The 16,649-nt window shown below is 40.4% G+C and overlaps 2 pseudogenes; both read left to right on the top strand.

Moving 5' to 3' along the window:
- Positions 1–499: 499 nt before the first annotated feature.
- On the top strand, positions 500–11,220 carry LOC137984996 (uncharacterized; annotated as a pseudogene).
- A 512-nt stretch (positions 11,221–11,732) lies between these two features.
- Positions 11,733–13,419, top strand: LOC137984519 (uncharacterized; annotated as a pseudogene).
- The last annotated feature ends 3,230 nt before the right edge of the window (positions 13,420–16,649 follow it).

Consider the following 16,649-nt stretch of genomic DNA (forward strand, 5'->3'; position numbering starts at 1 on the left):
ACCGACATAATGACGAAAAAGATTAATAAACCTAAACCTGCAGTTTTAAATGACATTTTCGTTACCGTTGCGTCGTAGATCTTAACCTCCGTATTTACAGTGAACGACACCTCAGAACGCACTTCAGAATCGAAGAACATTATTAAAGGTGTAGAATGACCGCTTGCTCTTGCATTTTCGGGAAGCTCCTTGCCATAGGGAATGGCTAGCTGACGTCATCGTTTACACCTCTTGTTAAACATCATAGGCGGCGGAACGCACAGTGTAGTCAACAATTGGGCTTAAAAATTTCAAAGAACTTGTTCAACTTTGTCATGTTTGTTACTCAGCAAAAGCTTAGCGTTACAAAATGTATAATGTGAAATGTCTTTAACCCTCGCCGTCTTTGCCATGACTGCTGAATATTTGGTTCTAAATAAAACCAAGAGGAAATATCAAATGTCACAGTTGAATGGACTGTGATCTCGATATACGAAGCTACGGTGGCCCACAGGTTTTCTCAGACAAAAACAGTCAATATCCATATAAATCAGCTAATTGACCTCGATTCCCTTACGAGTCCTTTATAGGTTGAAGGTTTGAGATAATCATCAGTCAGGAAAGCAATCCCTCGAGTTTGTTTAAGCATTATGAAACAAGACGTCAGGAATTTATTGGCAACATTTGCGTGACAATGTGAGCACCTTCATTAGTCATACCATTCCCACAAAACATCATTCCTTTCACTTTGAGTTGCAGTTTACACTGATTGTGCCTACACTGGACGTCACAGGTTTGAGGTCGTTCGATTCTTTGAGGTGAGTAATGTCTTTCCCATGCATCTTTCAAATATGAAATTACAGCTTAGTGAATTTATTGAGAAGAACGGATCACTTCCGCCATCATGACGTAAACACCGAACAAGCCATTCTAATCTCCTTCTTGTAGATGTTTGCTAACACAGTAATTCTGAACTAACAATTGGTACATAAGAAAATGATATAATCTCATTATGCGAACCTTACACAAACTTCTGGTTGATACACATAAAGGTGTTGTGGTCTAAAGGTTTGCATGTGGTGTCGAAGGGTTTCGTTGATCCCAACTAGAATTCACCTCTACCATACTTTATAAAAAGCCAATTAGTTGTCTCCTGCCAGTTGGGGCTTAGCCATGTTTTGTTTGGTATGAAACATGTCTTGCTCTGTTCGTCGTAGCAAAACGCATTTGAGCGTATCAATGCGAAAAATATGGTAGACAAAAATGATACACGATTCTTTAATATTCCCGTTTCATCAAATTTAAACTACCTTATTACCAACTTTGGCAACCCAGCTTCGAGTTGAGCCGACTTCTCTTGTGTTGGACAAAAAGCGCCCTAAAAGACGGCTTCAAAGTTTTTTTCCTGCGCAAGCAAATGTATTGTTTAATTAAAATTATTAAGTAATTAAGCAATAACAATGAATCATGTTCCCTCTGTCATAGGCAGAACACTACGTCGACTCTAAACAGTGCTGTAGTTCTAATGTTGATGTAAGTGCATCAATTGATTACATATATCCAAGGAACTGTAGTGATAGGGCAAGCAAGAATATCCAAGGGATTCGTCCGTAGTTCTACAAGGTGAGCAGCCTGAGTAATGTATTCTGCCCATTTCCTGTATAATGCTAATTTTTTACCACAGTATCTGTTTCATATTTTGTACTGACAATCTAGTTCTCATTCTTGTGTCTACGACTGCATCAAATGGCAGCATGTAAGCTATTTCTAAGTCAGTTGATCGTTTTGAACTCAGTATGAATTAGCAGTTTTGGATCGTAATCGTAAATTAGAAGACACATTGCTTCCGGCAAGAATTCACGTCGAAATTTGCATGTTCTTGGAGATCGAAATACTGTTCCCTGTTGTGGGTCCCAATCCTTAAAGAACCCATTTTATAGTAATCGTATCTAAGTATTGTAATTATAAACTCAAAAATCTCGTTTAAGGTCGCTCAAACCGGTTTCAACAATTTGGAGGGATGTCTTATTTGTAGGATTAAGCCTACGGCACTGTTTCACTTGACGGTAATGTTATGGTACCAAATGAAACGACAATAATTTCTTAACAAGATGGACATATTAATGTGACGTGATAAATTACCATGGAAACAAAAGAACCATCTAAAGTGCCCTATATATTGTGTTTAAGGGCTTACATCTCAAAAATAAACTCAGTGACCCCCATTTTTTCTTGTTGAAAAGTGATTAGCAGCCTAAGATGAAACTTTCTTCAAAGTATAAAAAATTCTCTGGAGCGGATTTAGAGCCACCTTAAAATTCTCCGATCGTGAAGGTAGCTATGAAGTTGCTCCAGAGAAATTTTTCAACTTTGCAGAGAGTTTTATCTTTGCGCGATAATCACTCTCCAGCAATAAAAAAATGGGCGTCATCGAGCTCGTTTTTAAAAAATATGCGTTTACTGACAAAATATAGGGAGGGTGTTTTTGGATGCCTTTTTTGTTGCCGTGGTAACCTATTACGTCACATTGATGAGTGCAGCTATTGGTGTTTTGTATGGTACCGTAAAATTGGCGTTAAGTGAAGCAGTTGGGTAGATTCAATCCTTCCCAACAGTACAGTTTTTTGGAAGTGTGAAAACTGGTTTGAGCCTGTTTAAGAGGTTAAGCTGTTCTATGACCCAATGGGGGCCATAAGTATTTATGATGATGAAGATAATGATGATGAAAGGAAAGGAAAGAAAGGAAAGGAACTTTATTTAAGTGTCTAGTCGTTCTAGCGCTGGAACGCTAATTGGGGACACTGTAAACTGAAATGAACAATGAAAGTAAATCAAGTCAAATGTTGGTTTTTGAGGAGAGGGGAAACCTGAGTGCCCGGAGAAAACCTCTCTGTGCAGAGTAGAGAACCAACAAACTCAACCCACATATGACGCCGAGGCCGGGAATCGAACCCGGGCCACATTGGTGGGAGGCGAGTGCTCTCACCACTGCGCCATCCCTGCACCCCTGAAGAGGTTAAGATAAGGTGAATAGGGTCGCATATTTATTCTGAGTTATCAATTTTGTCCGAGTCCGTCAATAAATCGCTAACTCTAATTATAAAAAGACCAATTTGCCATTCATGATAGAAATAAATTTACCATTCCAAAAATATTTCTTCGATATTTCTGCATGCTAAGGATTTTCCTAGTTTGGTTTTCAAGCTGCAGAATATTCGTAAAACACTCCGTGCAACATTTAGTAAGTAGACTTTTCCTAAGTTAAAATTACAGAAGTTTGTCAGACCGACTGAAGTGTCTTCCAACACGTTGAAACTATTAACCTCTATCGTTTGCTAACTGGGCCTAGAAGGCCCATCGGGCCGGGCTTATCTCTGGTTACTGTACCATGAAGCGACTAGGAGTATTTCAACTCCCCCCTGGATGTGGTGCTAGTCCATTGCAGGGTTACCCCCAGCATTTTCGCCCGTACCCATTTATACAAGGCAGCGTGACAGTAAAGTGTCTTTCCCAAGAACACAATACAATGTCCCCGGCCAGGACCCGAACCCGGACTACTCGATCCGGAGTCGAGCGCACTAACCATGAGGCCACCGCGCCTCCCTGTTTGCTAACTGGAGTCGTCCAATTAATTGCATATGACATGTCGCGATCTGACGTGGCAACGCGAGAGCGAGGGCCTCATCTCGCGAGGGTTTCCAGTACACACGCGCTTGGTTGCACTTTTTTAGGTCTCTGTCCATAAAGGCTATATTTTATCTCTAAAAACACTTAAGTGTTTCATTGATTTCCCTCTTACTTGTTTTAATGAATGAAAAAAGATTGGCTGGAGTATCGAAACGCCTGAAACACTGGGTCTTCGGATTAAAACGTGGCAAGCTTCATTCAAATTTCTCCAAACCAGAGTTGCGGTCAAAATATGTTCTAACATGTTGGTTACTAAAATGAGATCTTTTTGGGTATGTCTACACTATATCTGATATCTAATTAAGGAAAAAGCATATTGGGTAGCGCTTTTGTTTACGCATAGTAACGTTTTCGGTGCAGTCTCTGCGACGGAAGGATTCTGCGCCGCTTCAACTTGAAATGAATCATCGTGTATTGGATAGCTTTCTGCGCAAACTTTAAACTCATTTTGTAAGCCAGGCAAAAGTCGTCGACACTTAGCGAGTAATGAAACTCTTTTCCCACTGTGTCTTCCGTTTCAAACATCAAAACTTTCAAATTTATTCTCTTCTAGAGAGCATGTTAAAGCGCATCTTTCCAGAGAAAGCAATCATAGTTTCTTCTCCCGTAAGAGGAGAATGAAATGAAATTCGCTTATGCATTATATTTATTCATTTATTTTTGGTTTAGGTCCTTTTTGCCATTGTGGCATTGCTTTATTATCACTAATTCGTGATGTCCTTGCACCCTTATCGTGACGAGGAGTTAAATCACTTCAAGTGTTTGTCTCTGGTTTTAAATGAATTCCCAAAGGCTTTACGTCAGACTTTTAAGACGATGTGGGACACCACCATTGGGCATCGCCCTGGATACCAGCTTTGGGATGACTCCACTGCTGTGAGGAATCTCTTTCTCTCTACAGAGGGAGGGACAACTAAAGTTCCTACCAACCAGTCGTACAATGAATGGGATTGCACTACCTTATTCCAGGCTACTATCTATGCAAAATCCTTCAGCATGCGTTACAGCACACTTAGTGATTTGTATGTGAAGCCCCGAGCTATTCCTCATGGAAGTTTCCATGGATCTGTGTTGAGCCCAGTAGGTGATAATGCCGAAACCTTTGCACTGGCCATTGATCAGCTTCGGCGTTTGAGGAATACGGTTTGTCATTCCTCTCGCTTGGAGATGGACAAAGCAACATTTGACCAGAACATTCAGTTTGCTAGAGACGCGTTCAAAGCTCTGGGAATTTCAACTGCATCGATTGATGCCATTGGAAGTTTGACTGCATCTGACTTTCCAACAACAGAAGTCCGTAAGTTGGAACAACAGGTAAGGGAAGAGAAGCAAGCACACTTAAAATGTTTAGAGAGCAGAAATAAAGATATGGAAAAGATTGAGGAGTCCTTAGCAGCCATAGGACAGAAAGTGGAAAGCCTCACTGCCAGCAAACAAGAGGTCGCTAGGCTAGAGCAAAGGGTTGCGGAGCATATGAATTCAGCTGAGGAGGGCTTGAGGATGCAACAGGAAGATATAAAAAAGAAGGAACAGGAACGAAATACAGAAATAGAAAATACAGGTAAAAAGAAGGACTTAACTGTTTTCAAGCCTCTTTTTAAAAAGGAGGATATAGCAATAGGCGTAATAAACAACTTACTGTTTGTCAATGAAAAGATGACAACAAGAAAGACAGATCTTCCGTGTATCAATAAAAACCATATCTTGCGTCGTTTAAAAAAAGAAGACACACACGTCACATAAAAATAAACGAGACTATTGCATTACCGCTCGAAACTGCTTGTGCACTTGCCGCGCGGTTCTTGTAGGTTTCTTTTCCACTACAAAAGGCATTCTTAGATTTTTGAAAGTGTCACAACTGTAACATTTGTAAGACTGCGTGTTTGCAAATTGATTGGATCGAAAAGTGAAGTCAACATACAGGTTCTCAAGTGGGAGGTTTTAAATCCTTTCCTTCGTTCACAAGGCCACTTTCTTTACTAAGTGTTGTAATTTAAACATTTCCGAGCAGTACAGTAGTTGAAACCAAAGAGAGAAACGATCCTCGCACTTTTCTAGACAATTTAAGCAATTGTGTCAAAATTCAGGTGGTTCCAACGGTGCAATGCTCTACCAAATGAACTATGCCAAGCCACACAGCTGGAAGCAGGTAAATTTGTTGGGCTCATGTGTTTCCGTGAAAGGTTTCAATGAAAGAAATGGAGATAATACATTGAAGTGCGGGCTATTTAACAGTTATAGCGCGAAAACGAGCGCAATATCGCTTAATACTTTTTTGACGAGGTCGAAGGCCGAGTCGGCTAAAATTAGGCGATATCACGCACGCTTGCGCGCTATAACTGTATTATAATTCAAAACATTGATGACAAATGAAAGATTCCGAACTTGTAACATTTGTGAAGCGGCACCGGTACGTCATTTTCCCATTCTCTTGCGAAATCTACATCTATCTCCGAATACCAGCATCTATCGAGAGCTTTATGACCATATTTGGGCAGCGTATCAATGTGTTGAATGATAAAGACTAATATCTTCATTTCTTTGGGTACAGTGGTCATTAACTTTGTTCTACAGCTAAGCTAATCAAAGTCATATTTCTGAGATGACGTCACAAACAAATTTTCTTTAATTTATGCCGTGCAGAGGAGTTTCTTCAGTGACGTCATCTCAAGAACGAGGCCAATATTGCATAGGGTCTGTCTTGGTTTAAATGACTGCAAAATACATTTTGCTACCTCTACAATGCAATGGAAAGGAAACGGGAAATATGTCTGTTGAATTATAATTTCAGCTATGTGCACAAAGTTAAAAATTATATTTGTTTTACTTCTTCATGTCTTCTCTACAGTTTACAAAGTCTCAACGAGACAAAGGATATCCAAAAAATAATAACAAGTAAGAAATGTCTACTTTGTATTTTACTTTGCATTACAAAGACATCAAGCCAACAGTCCCAAGATCTCGTCTTCCTTCAATGGTTCCAAACTTCACTGGTCGACAGAGTGAATGCAAAGAGATCGTGGATCTCGTGAGTTCCGAACATACCCGCATCGTGACGATCTGGGGCTCACCCGGATTCGGAAAAACATCGGTGGCAATAGCAGTGGGGCACCAACTGCAGTCTCAAGGCTTTCCTGTTTGTTTCCTTTGGTCACGGGGACTCCAGACAAAGGCAGATCTGACATCGAAGCTTTTCAGCCTCGTAAGGCAACCCACCGCGAGTCAGAGATCAGTACCTCAACCTCTGTCGTTAGAAGATGAGTTAATCGAGACCCTCGGCAACATTTCAGATTCCCTCGTATTTATTCTTGATAATGTAGATGATCTACTAGAGAGTGGAATTCCAAAAGTAAAAGAAGACGTCCTGCAGCTATTTGAAGAAATTCTCATGCAAAATGAGAAGATAACTCTGGTGGTGACCACACGAGAATCATTTGAGTTTATGAACTTGAATTTCCAAGGTCACAAATCAATAAGAATAAGGCCACTGGATGATACCTCATCTCATGCTATAGTTCATGAATTGGTGCCAAATGCTAGTCCCGATGACTGCGCAAGAATTGCCCAAATATGTGGGTGTGTGCCACTTGCAATGATGTTAATGTGCTCTCTAGTTTGTGAAGATGATGTTCTAACAAGTCAGTGTTTGAACGAAATCACCGAGTCCGCAACAGAAAGTATCGTCGACATCTTAGACAATCCAGATTATCCAGCTAATCAACGAATAAAGTTGCTGTATGAAAAGTCCTTCCTCCGACTTTCTCCCGCAGAAAAAGAAGCATTTGTGTCTTTGTCTGTTCTCTCGGGATGTTTTACCACGGATCTCGCCTCAGCTGTATTGAATGTTACGGGAGTGATTGAGACCAAGAAAATGTTGCAACGACTCCAAAGAAAGTCTCTTCTCGATTCAAACTCCCACTCTGGAAAATTTGAAATGCATAAGCTCCTTCAGTGATTTGCTAAAGAAGCAGGCGAACAGAGTATGGAAGAAATAGTAGCAATTGCAAAGTGCCGTTTCCATGCGTATTTCATTTCTCGTTTCGACAAATTGAACGATGAGTTTCTAGATGGACATTCCATGGCTGCATTCGTTGCATTCTATGACGAAAAACAGCTTTTTATGGAAAGCCTAGTAGACGGTTGCGCAGATCCCAGGATAGCAGAGATTGTTTTCAAAGTTTTGATAAAAGCAGAAATGTTTCTGGACTCGCTGTTTTGGTGTTCCACAGAACCATACAATTTTGATAATATCTACGATTCGGCCTTAAAGTCAGCCAGTGCTCTGGGACATGTACATTACCAGAGGCATTTACTAGTTTCTAAAGCTTTTGCTGAAATTACTTGGGGAGCAGAAGGAAGTGCAATGCAACTTCTCAAGAAGGCATATGAAATGCAGTCGACATCTTGTTCAGATTCTGATGATGAAAGGAGTAAATACTTGTGTTACTTTGGCATCTGTCAGCTTGTTATTGGCGAAGTTAAGAGCGGGATACAGTGCCTGCTAGAGGCTCTTTCTTTAATGCATGAAAGCGGAGAGCAGAAAATTCTGAGGCTCGTTGTTCACCAAGTCATTGCTGTCTATTATCAGTTCTTAAACGACCCATCTACCTCGACTTACTACTATAACAAAGCACGCAAAGAATGCGATTCCGCGGCAGACGAGCAACTGATTGTTATTCCACCTCTTGGATGCAAAGGAGAAGAACCAAAAAATGGCAAACAGCTTCAAACAAACACTTTTGACTCCGGTACTAATTGTTGGCCATTGCAATTCCTAGTTATATTTCACATCAGGAAAGCAGCAAAGAACTTCTTTGACACTGACACCCAGCAATTTGTAATCAACCCTGCCCTTCGAATATTAAGTGATCTCCAGGTAAATTCCAAAACCCCTTTCTATTTGTTTCATTTTTGCGGTAAGGTTATGGCACTTCTGGGGTCAACATTCACAGAAGAAGGAATTGTTGGCGGATCAGGTTTCGAAGAGTCAGTCGCACGTCACCAAGCAACACTCGAGCAATTCAAACATAGCTCTTCAGGCCCAGAGGAGAACGTTGATTCAACCGTGACCCTTCGTTCTCAAGAATGCAACCAGCCTCTCGCAAAGTTCTACCAAGACTTCGGTGAATTGCACCAAAGCAAGAAGAACTACTCAAAGGCTCTATATTTCAAAACCTGCGCTCTTGATATCATATTGAGAACAAATAGACAGGAAGTAAATGCATTCTTAGCCCAAAGCTACCATTCACTCGGGGTGACACAGAATTCGCTGGGTGATTTTTCCTCTGCTCTCCACTCTGCCAAACGGGCATTGCAAGTGAGAATTAAAGTGTTCGGAGAAGATCATTCAAGCACAGCTGATAGTTACCATTTCCTCGGGGTGACACAGCATTCGTTACGTGATTTTACCTCTGCTGTACAGTCAAAGCAGCGGTCGTTTGCCATACGGGTAAAAGTGTTCGGAGAAGATCATGCATGCACTGCCAAAAGTCACCATTCAATCGGGGTGACACAGCATTCGTTAGGTGATTTTACCTCTGCTCTCCAGTCTGGCAAACGGGCATTGCAAGTGCGAATAAAAGTGTTCGGAGAAGGTCATGAAAGCACATCTGATAGTTACCATTTACTCGGGGTGACACTGCATTCGTTATGTGATTTTACCTCTGCTCTACAGTCAAAGCAGCGGTCGTTAGACATACGGATAAAAGTGTTCGGAGAAGATCATGCAAGCACAGCTGATAGTTATCATTCACTCGGGGTGACAGAGCATTCGTTAGGTGATTTTACCTCTGCTCTACAGTCAAAGCAGCGGTCATTAGACATACGGATAAAAGTGTTAGGAGAAGATCATGTAAGCACAGCCAATAGTTACCATTCAATCGGGGTGACACAGCATTCGTTAGGTGATTTTACCTCTGCTCTCCAGTCTGGCAAACGGGCATTGCAAGTGCGAAAAAAAGTGTTGGGAGAAGATCATGCAAGCACAGCCGATAGTTACGATTCACTTGGGGTGACACAGCATTCGTTAGGTGATTTCAACTCTGCTCTCCAGTCTGCCAAACGGTCATTGCAAGTGCGAATAAAAGTGTTCGGAGAAGATCATGCAAGCACAGCTGATAGTTACCATTTACTTGGTGTGACACAGCATTCGTTAGGTGATTTTACCTCGGCTCTCCAGTCTGCCAAACTGGCATTGCAATTGCGAATAAAAGTTTTCGGAGTCAATCACGCAAGCACAGGTGATAGTTACGATTCAGTTGGGGTGACACAATATTCCTTAGGTGATTTTACCTCTGCTCTGCAGTCTCACCAGCGGGCATTGGATGTGCGGATAAACGTGTTTGGAGAAGATCATGCAAGCACAGCCAATAGTTACGATTCCCTTGGGGTGACACAGCATTCGTTAGGCGATTTCAACTCTGCTCTCCAGTCTGCCAAACGAGCATTGCAAGTGCGAATAAAAGTGATCGGAGATGATCATGCAAGCACAGCTGATAGTTACCATTTACTTGGGGTGACACAGCATTCGTTAGGTGATTTTACCTCTGCTCTACAGTCTGCCAAACGGGCATTGCAAGTGCGAATAAAAGTGTTCGGAGAAGATCATGCAAGCACAGCCGATAGTTACGATTCCCTTGGGGTGACACAGCATTCGTTAGGTGATTTCAACTCTGCTCTCCAGTCTGCCAAACGGGCATTGCAAGTGCGAATAAAAGTGTTCGGAGAAGATCATGCAAGCACAGCTGATAGTTACCATTTACTTGGGGTGACACAGCATTCGTTACGTGATTTTACATCTGCTCTACAGTCTGCCAAACGGGCATTGCAAGTGCGAATAAAAGTGTTCGGAGAAGATCATGCAAGCACAGCTGATAGTTACCATTTACTTGGGGTGACACAGCATTCGTTAGGTGATTTTACCTCTTCTCTCCAGTCTGCCAAACGGGCATTGCAAGTGCGAATAAAAGTGTTCGGAGAAGATCATGCAAGCACATCCGATAGTTACGATTTCCTTGGGGTGACAGAGCATTCGTTAGGTGATTTTACCTCTGCTCTGTAGTCAAAGCAGCGGGCATTAGACTTGCGGATAAAGCTGTTCGGAGAAGATCATGCAAGGACAGCTGATATTTATCATGACTTGAATTCGGGATGAAACAGCACTTGTTAGGAGTTCTTACCTCTTCTCTGGAGTCTCAACCAATGGATGTTAAATGTTCGTATGAAGCTGTTTGGAGATTTTTTTGTTGTTTAACCATTTTTCTTCAAGCAGTGCTACGCGCGTTACTGAGGTGTCTGTGAGAAACTTCTTTTGCACTGCTGAAGTTCCTTTTTTTAGATCATGTGGTATGAAGTTTATGATTTCACTTTGGCTTGCATAAAGAGTCCATTGCCTAGGAATAAGAATCTGTTATCAGGTTTGTCTTCATCAACGTCAGGACGGCCATGTTGGTGTACTCAACAATAGGCCACTTCGGAACATACCATAAGACTCTTTTTTTTTTTTTTAATTTGAAAGTTTTTATTGTTAAATATAACATTTATATAAAGAAAAGAATAGACAAGACAAATATAATATGAATTACTTAATATGCTAACAATAAATATTGACATAAAAGAAAATAATGTACAGTATGCCAAGCCAAATGTAGCAATATTCAATAGTTCTATTTTGATTCAATTTAATATTTATTTATTCAATTCAGTCCTTACTTATTCAATTCAATCCCTGCATTCATTTAATTTAATTTGTATTTATTCAATTTAATTCTTAGATTCATTCAATTCAATTTCTATATCCATTCAATTCAATCTGTCTTTATTCAATGCAATTTCTATATCCATTCAATTCAATCCGTATTTATTCAATTCAATTTTTGTGTTCATTCAATTTAATCCTTGTGTATTCAATCTCATTTTTAATTGCGCTTTAAATTAATTCTTTTATGGAGTCAATTTAGTTCGCATGCACTTAATTTCTTGTCTACATTTGTCCAATTCAATCCGTACATCCATTCAGTTCAATCCCCATTCGTTCAATTCAATTCTTAACATCCATTCAATGTTCGCACATATTCATTCAGTCTTGGGGTCTGGGTCGAGCGGTAAAATCTGCTATGAAGATGCTGGGACAGAACGACGTTATGATAAAGATGGCGGGAACAGAAGTGTACATTGATGAGGAAGGAGATTCCGAGATAAAGGATTTTTTTGAGCACGTGATAAGAAGAACTGAGGAAATTCTGAGTCAGAGTTCATTTGGTAGCGACGACCGCAATGTTTCCGAGGTTTTAACCCATGTAGATCTTTTGGAAAGAGCGATAAGATTACCAGATCAGTTGGCGACTATAGTTACTGACGAAACTGACGTAAAACAGTTGGATGATCTGAGACTGGTGTTTACTGAATTACTCGAGAAATTTCTCCAATATTTTGGAAACAGTACGGCAAGGCCATCCAGTGTTACTTATTTCTCCTTTCAATCGCTAAAGAATGAACGCCCAGGTAGACCATCGATAAACATTCCGCCAGAGGTACTCGGAGATTTGAGAGGGATAGGTTTCACTTGGGTAAAAATTGCTAGGGTTTTCAGAGTATCTCGTTGGACAATAATGCGCCGAGTCCGTTTATTTGATCTAGAGCATTTGTCTCGCTTCAGTATCATTACTGATGAAGAAATGGACGGCATTATTCGTGATTTCATTTTAAGTCATGGATCAACCACAGGTGAACCTTATCTACGAGGATACTTTTGGGCAATGGGGTACACTGTGCAACGAAGGTGCATCAGAGAGAGCCTTAACAGGGTAGATGCGAGGAACACAGCTCTAAGGTGGGGTGCCTTAGTATCACGAAGGGTGTACTTCGTTCCGTGGCCAAACTCATTGTGGCACTTGGATGGCCACCATTCCTTGATTCGCTGGGGATTTGTCATTCATGGGTGCATTGATGGCTATTCAAGACGAATTAATTTCCTTCAATGTAGCACGAATAATCTATCCTCGACAGTTCTCAGTCTCTTTGAAAGTGCCATCCCGCATAAGGGTAGACTTTGGTGTAGAGAACACTGCTGTATGCGATGCAATGGTTGCAGTTCGTGGGGAGGGTCGAGGTAGTTTTATTGCTGGCTCATCGACTAGGAACCAAAGAATCGAAAGGCTTTGGAGGGACGTTTTCCGATGTATTTGCCACGTATTTTATTACACCTTCTATGCTATGGAACAAACAGGGCTTTTGGACGTAGAAAATCCCATCCACATGTTTGCATTACAGTATGTCTTCTTGAAAAGAATAAACTTTGCCTTATCTGAGTGGATGGTCTCTTTCAATGACCACCCAGTTCAAACCGAGCAAAACTGGTCCCCAAATCAGATGTGGTTGAATGGAATGATGAATTCAAGCAATCCACTTGCAAATGGCAACCTTGACGATAACCCAGAAGACATAACATTTTATGGAGAGGATCCAGAAGGACAGGCGCCCTCTGAGGAAAGTGACAACAACGTTGAGGTGTCTCCTGCTCGGCTACCAAATGTCAGCAATGGTGAACTGACAGCCTATTTGTGTAACTCTATTGATCCCTTACAAAAGCCTTCTAGTTTTGGAATAGACATTTATGCTGAAACTTTCCGAATTATAGTGCAGAGATTAGAGGAATACAATTTTCAAATGTTACATACATATTATACAAGTTTGCTTTCTTACTTTAAGGAAGACTGGGTCACTAGTTACATTTTCATCAAAGGAGCACTTTAAAAAGGTTAACCTCACTCAAATGACGTAATCGCCATCACAACAATTATTGAAAGCTAACCTTTTTAAAATGGGCGCTTAGACTTATACTGTTGACCAACGCTGTTTAGAATGGATGTTTAGGCTTAGCACCAATTGTGATGCTGCTTACGACCAATAGTACTCACTTGAAATAGTATTTTTGTGGTAGTCCGTTCAGGTAGTCCATGGACCGGGGGGGGGTTGGGTAACCCCTTCAATGTTTTTCAACTATGAACATGTATGAAGATTGAGATTTGGAAGTATATCAAAGTAGCCCTCCTGTACCTTTGCTACACAAACCTTGACAATTCACACAGTTTGAATGTAAACATTGTTACTTTGTTCCTTTTACATTGTGATGCCTAACTATAACATCATCTCGTTCCAATGCAAAATGCTTTGCAAATAGTGTTATTGTAGCTCCAAACAATTGGTAATAATCATTTAGGTAATAGTTTTTACTAGCCTACCTCAAAGCTCCTCGTTTGGGGAGGTACAAAACTGGGATTAAATCAACATGGAATGCTAATTTTTATTGTATTGAGTAAGAATAGCAGTTGTTGTTTATGCCATGCACTTTGAATAGATGAATTTTTTATTCAATAGGATTGAAATCAGTGGTCTGAGCTGATCTACCTTTTAAATTACTGTTATTAGGGGAACTTCTAAACTGCTAGACATTTGCAAAGAAAACTTCTTCAAAATATCGGTAATCGACTATAAACAACATCAATAAAGAAGGAAAGGTTTTCTTTAGTACTTTAGAACACGATAGAATATTAGTTTATCAGTTAGTGCCGCAGGGATTTTTTTTATTGACTGGCATTAGCTATGCAAGTGCTGTGGGTGTGGTTCATACTCAAAACTTCTGGACCCAGTTGTTCAAACGATGGACAGTGCTATCCGCCGGGTAAATCACTATCCAGTGGATAAGTAATAACAAAATCAATTGCATCATCCAATGGATAGTGATTTATCTGGTGGATAGCGTTATCCACCTTTTGAACAACTGGGGCCTGGAGTAGCTCAGAATATGCCAATTCCTTGACACAAAGTACCGGTAATATCCTTCATTCCCAAGTCCTCATCTGAATAAGTATGCAAAACAATGTAAAACAGGGTCCCTTTGTCAACATAAACAGAACAATTTCAACAAAGAGTGGCAAGATCTGTGGCAAAGGACATGCAGTTGCTGAAATTGAAACTCCACTGTATATAACACATACTGAGACAGTACCAAATCCCTTACAATCAAAGGGACATAAAGATTTCTAAACACGTCAGTCTGGAACCATGTCCTTTCCTTTTCAACAAAACATAACAACGAAACCTAATTCTTCGTGTGCCTTTAGAGGTTTCTTTCAACTGATGTTGGAACTACACAATGCCAAAATACGTGTTTTTGAAAGCATAATCATAAAGGGCAAATGATTCTCTATCTGATGGAAGAGACAACCCTGCAGATCCACATGGTAGATGCATAGTATTTGAACAGGTGTGAGACTTGGGCATGAAATCAGGAATGGCCCTCTTCTTTCTTGATCCCTTAATGAATTGAAAAGAAAACATCAATTTAAATTAAATCAATTCATTCTAATTTTACCTTCCAGCTTTTATGAGGGACGTCAATGTCATGAGCAAAGATAACATGTTTGATGTTAAAGACAAGAGCTCTGAGACTGGTGAAAGGAGTATGTCTTATGCTGGACTATCATACTATAACTATGGATGGTGAACATATATAGTATTGTGCAAATGTAATGAGAGCGAAATGCGCCAATTTCGTTTTTTGTCCCTGCGAACTTTCGCTCTGGACAAAAATTCGCCATTTTTCGTCGAAAAGCTCCGAAATTCTCAAATTTCGTCGGATTAAGCTCTCATTACTTCTGCACAATACTAAAGTGAGGGAAAGGAGTAATGAAAGCCACAAAGGGAGAGGATTATTTGACATCAACTTTCTCTTTAGTCTGTGTGCGTGCAAAGCCTAGGTGCACTGAGTCTTTGGTCAGCCCTAATTTACATAATTTGTCACTTAGTCAACCAAGTTAAATTTATTAATTTTTGCAAGACCTTGAATGTCTTCCTGTTTTTACTAGCCCCCTATGGTTGTTTCAGGTAGCCAATACATTACTTTATTATATTTTTCCTTTCTTTGTACTTGACAAGAACAAGTGCAATAATGCCTGTTTTTAAAAACTTTTGTCAACAAAGAAAATTTTGGTACGTCTTAAAAATCAGTGTGAGGGAAACACACAAACTTAGGCTTACCTCTCCATCAGTAGAGTTATTGCCAGTGTCGTCTTCAGTGCGATCTATCTTTGCTTCTTTTACTGTTGCTAACACAAATTCAATGCATGGCTGCTGGTCAAATCCAAGGGTAGGCTCTTCACTCGCTCCGGTAACAAATTCCAATATGTTTTCAAGGCTGGTTACTCGACGCCCACTTGCCACCTCTCTAACATACTTCACGAACTTCCCATACACAGCTTTCTCATAAATTAGGCTGTTGGATCCCTCCTCAGAAAAGTTTGCTGTAAGAAGGTGAATGAGTATCGGGACTGTTAGTGCTGCTTTATTCCGGGCTGGCCTAAGCAAATAGAGGAATAGAGGGAATCTTCTGCCAAACATGTGAATCCCCAGACTGTCTAGGCCTTCACGGAGTTTTAAAACACATGGTGATACTTCTCTCTCTTCACTGACAAAAATGTCCTGTAGGAGGTCTTCAGAAAAATATTTTGGGGCTTGTCCATTCTGAAGAAGTGCAATGGCAGCCATTTGTCCCACAACAAAGTAATCTTCAGAAAGGTGTTCCTTAAGACCATTTTCAAAATATCGTCTCTTTATGTGCTGGTTACAAAGCCGGATCCACTCTCTTCTTGGACCTCCACTGTCCTGAGCCATTTCTCCATAAACCTCTACTTGAAAGGTTATTCTTGGATCCTGAATTGCTCTCAATTCATCAAATGTTGTTTCTAATACATTGTCCCGGTCTACAGCAATGAAATTGGTCTCCCCTTCAAGTACAGATTCATCATCGGTCCTGTCCAAAGGACGACCATAAACTATCTTACACTGCAAGTATCGCAGCATTTCTGTTGGCTCTACTATAACACTTGCAGGAAATTCAGAAACAATATTTTGATAGAATTTACTTCCATTTTCCTCCCAGCTTTGATGTGTTGTGCTAGTGGAACTTTCTGTATGATGCCTTG

The sequence above is a fragment of the Montipora foliosa genome, chromosome 14, assembly GCF_036669935.1.
Source record: "Montipora foliosa isolate CH-2021 chromosome 14, ASM3666993v2, whole genome shotgun sequence".
Taxonomy (NCBI): Eukaryota; Metazoa; Cnidaria; class Anthozoa; order Scleractinia; family Acroporidae; genus Montipora; species Montipora foliosa.